Raw genomic sequence first — 4790 nt, forward strand, 5'->3', positions numbered from 1 at the left:
TTAGCATGGGTCCATGCTAAGTTCCTTTGTGTACGCTCCATTATTTATAGCAAAGGGTGCATCTGCAGCTAAACAGATACCTTTAACATCAATATGTGAAAAGTCCAACCCTTTAATCTGTTGATTATTGATTGGATACTTAATAATTGGATAGCATGAGAAGGTAAAACTATTCATGCACCTGAGGAGTTCTAGGTAGAAATGTAAAACTTATATATTTTTGCACAGTTTTGGTTTAATTACTGCTCTAAATATGTTCTTCTTTCAGCAAATTGCCTTTTTTAGAATTGTGTTCATGATTAATCGATTACTAAATTAGTAATTAGACGATAATTTTAATAATTGATTAATCACGATTAATCGTTTCAGCCCTTGGTTAAAGAATGTACATTTCAAAGAGTCTAGATGCGCTCTCTGCACTGAAGTGCCCCTTGAGAGCCTTGAAAATTTGTTGAGGCGGTTACAAACCCTGGTACCCCCTGCTGAGCGCTGTCACTTTGCCTTTATTACAGTCAAATCCACAGCTCCCTGGCTGGACAATGCATGAATGTTTAAATTGCTCACAGTGTCCACTGGCATCACCATCAACCCCCATCGAAAGCAGGGAAGGCAGAGTACTCTATAGCTCCTCTTTCGCATTTTAATTCATCGGCATTACTCTTCACTGGTCTTGTCCATCAGACAGGTCTGATCTGTGCTTGTTTTGCACCGCGAGCTACAGTTCATGTACACTTAGCGTAAAAAAAATTAAAATTTGTGTTTAGTCTGTCCATTTTTAAAATAACAATGCTTCTTTACAATACAGTTGGAAAGATTGTTTATTTCCCCTTAAATGGTGCCACATTTCTAAGGAAAGTTGTCCCACAGAAAACTTTTCAAAACTTCTCTGTTAATGTCAAACAGCTTATTTTGCTGCTGACTTTTGTTTGGAGCCATTTATTGGAATGAATGATGAAAATATAAAAAAACAAGCAGACACATTTTCTACTTAATAATGTATTCTAGGGTGCAAGTTGTCGCTTAATTACTGCATCTATCTAATTCTAAAGTTGATTGAGTCAACTAACGGTTCAGTAGAAAGCGGCGATTTTCATAAAAACCTGAATTTTCTCTTATATCAAGAGGATCGACCGTCTTTTCATAATATGCTTAATTTAAAAAAAAATCATTAAGTTTTAACATTATTTTGTGTCAGCTGCACTAAATAGCCTACCGACTGAATAAGCAGAAAAACATTTTTCTCCGCTTTTCTGTCATAACATCCTTGTCTTTGTTGCACATCAGTAATTTTTGACTGAGAAGTTCATGCTACTTCGTGATGCAGTTCGGCTGTATTAAGGTAAAACTTAAGAACTTGTCGGGTGTTTATATTTTAAAACAGAACCGCATAAAGTGTATTTTATATCCCAAACTGGACTCCATTTTGACCGTTTCTCTGTTCCGGTCCGCAATGGTCCAGCCGCCATCTTTGTTTATGTATCAGTTCCGCTTAAGGGTGACCAGCGGCGCCCTCTGCTGGATGGCGGCCAAACTACAACACTAAAAAGAGTCTCTAAACGGACGTTACTAGAAAATCCATCGAAACTAATTGTAATCTGATTAACATTAATCGATATTTTATCGGAAATTGATTAATAGTTTCAATCCGTGCTCTCTAAAAGGGAAGATAAAGGAAAATGAATGAATATCAGCTTCTATCCAATGAGGGCAAGCTTTGTTTTTCCGGTGAGACAGATGCTATCCCACAGCATTACACTGCCTTCACCAGCAGCTGTTAGGCTTTGATAGAAAGGACAACCCTGCAGCTGAACCCACAAATGCAACAAATGTTGCACCAACAGTATAAAATCTATAGCCAAGAAGCATTTTTTCAACAAGAAAACTGTAAAATTTACTTCATTTTTTAATGTTTATATGGTCAACCTCTTTGAGATGTTTTTTTTTCTTTTGTTTAGATTTTCTGATATACACACAATCGTTGATGAAATCCTGACTGATCATGTAAGTTTTCTGTGTATTAAAACCCCCCAGTACTGGTCTGGTAGGTAAGGTTCATTAAAGATGCAATGTGGAGACAGACTGGGGGCATGTCCTCCACTGTGTGTGTGTGTGTGTGTGTGTGTGCAAAGTGGACTAAAACAATGTCTATTCTGTCATTTTATCACATGCCAACTCGTTCGCTTTCCTCTGAGCAACTAAAAACGAATCTGCAAGTTTTTCCACGTTGTTATTTACAGTTTTATTTACAACTCAGCAGTCTCACTGCTGAAAAACTCAGCAGTGAGATCAAGTTTTGCACATATTTTTTTTATCTGTTATAATGCACAAATTTTGTGTGTACTATTGATTGCCATATATACATTAATGGCTTGCTCCATCAACATGACAACATTTACATGGATCTAAATGGTAGCACATTGAGAATTACTATGTATAAACGTCTGAGCCGTTACGCTGTACATGAATCAACAGTCCAGAAGGCAGATATTTAAATATCAATATTTACATTCATGCATCCATCATTTTTCTCATATAAGTACATGGTGGGGTATACTGTTAGCTAATACTTGTGCATGGTTACATGCAAGCATGTGTTTAAATTTCTTTTCTTCTTTTCTTCCAAAATTCAACAGTTTAGCCAATATCTATGCATCTCTGACATTCACAGACTCTTATCTCAAAGCCCTCATCTGCATGCACACTCGCATACAGACAGATACTCACATCCAAACGCATTCACACTCACATGCATGGACACACGCTGCTTTAACGTTGAAAAAGAAAAAGCAGAGCCGTTGTGTTTTTCCACTGAAGATGTGGAGGATGGCTGTGACAGCACTGAGTCACAATCCTCCCTGCTGTGGAAATCCTCAATGCAACCTGATCCTGTTGCTATTGGATAAGTCTTCAGCCACAAAGTCAGCCCAGCACTCACATCCCCTGTTTCTGCAACTACAGGCAAAGCTCAGTGTAAGATGGAAAAAATGAAGAGTGTCAGATTTGGACAAAACATGGCTGAAGGCGTCGGGCTTATGGAGAGGAATTTGTTCCAGTATTGTTGCAAATAAAAAACTAAAATTAAAAAATGTTAATTTGAAAAAGAAATTCTATGACAGAGTATTAGGGCAATGCTAAAAAAAAGAAATAATAATGAGAATGAACTCATAAGGGAAAAAAGTTGTAATTTTACAAAAGTAAAGTCAAAATAATACAAGACAAAAGTCGTAAAAAGTATAAAGTTATAATACTTAGAGAATAAAGTAACAATTGTATGAATATAAAGTTGTAATTTTACAAGAATAAAGTCATAGTATTATGACAATAAAGTAATAATATTATGATAATAAAGTTGAACAAGAATAAAATCTAAATAATGTGAGAACAAAAATTATATTAGCATACGACTTTTTTCTTGTGCAACTTGATTATGGTAAATTTATTATTATTATTGTTATTATTATTACTATTATCTATAATAAAATATAAATATTTGGGCCAAGTATTTTGGCCCAAATACTTGTTTCAAAATTTTTTATTAAAAAAACTTCAATTTACTTAGTAATTTACAATATTTATCCAAAAGTTGTGCCAACTTTTTGCAGTTTGATACTGTTCATATTTTATTTATTTATTTGTATATATTTTATGTTTTTCCCTCCAGAAAGATTAAGACTAAATTTGACAAACTTTATTCTTTTCAAATCGCACGTTCCACATTTCTGTGGGCGGGACTTCCTCCAAGGGTTGGCAAGAAGACTCATTTCTACTGTTTGATTGGCTGTTAGCAACAGCATTTCTATTGGTCAGCGTGGACAGGAAGTTTTGGTCCTTGTTTTTCAAAATAATTTGAAATAATTTGAAAAAAATAAATCTGAAAAAATGTCAAACTGCATTAACACATATTGTATGTTATTCACAAAACATTTTTTGATTGAGATTTTTTTTCAAAGTTTAATTTTTGAAATACATTTTTTTCCAATAATTTTTTTTTTACTTATGTCTTTGCTCACAATAATATTGGAACTAATTTCTCTCCGTACAGGCTGATCACGTGACTGGAAACAAACCGTTAAGACTCCGTCACCGTCTCCGTCTGTACTCCGTCACTATTGCGTGACGGAGTACAGAAAAAAACGTCTGGAAACACACATTCACATAGCACATCATAGAGGCTGACTTTAGTCTTTAAATCTGGTGAGCTGAAATACAGACATGGGAAAATCTTGATTCCGTAGCTTTTACAACCACCATTAGCAGCAACAAAGCAGAGGTTTAGTGTCTTTTACATTATTATTGCCCAAACTGAAAAAAATAGGTGATCTCACTTTAAAAGATGTTAATTTGTCACAAGTAAACAAATTGAGGTTATATACAGTATATTTTCTTATATACAAGTAAATATATTAAGTTTATTAAGTTGTCGTGTTAAAAAAGCTTAAATAAACAAGTTTTACAAACTTAATTTTATTACATAGAACAAATTTACTTTTTTTTTTAAAGTTGGAGCTCCATTCTGTCTTATCACTGCAACCCTCTCTGAAATTCCCAACCAACTTTTCAAAAAGGCTGAAGCCTGGAATTTGACTAGGCCATTGTGAAACCTTGATTCGTCTTATTTTTCAGGCATTCTTTTGTAGATATGCAGTTGTGTTTGCAACTTATAACAATATGTTTTTCCAGTGTTATCAGTTACATAATCTGCCAGAACTATCTCTTTTTCATCAATAGTAAATAAATATTAACTTAAAATAAGCCTGTATTTTATACTGAAAAGTTATTTGCAAGTTAGT

The sequence above is a fragment of the Xiphophorus maculatus genome, chromosome 19 (assembly GCF_002775205.1).
Source record: "Xiphophorus maculatus strain JP 163 A chromosome 19, X_maculatus-5.0-male, whole genome shotgun sequence".
NCBI lineage: Eukaryota > Metazoa > Chordata > Actinopteri > Cyprinodontiformes > Poeciliidae > Xiphophorus > Xiphophorus maculatus.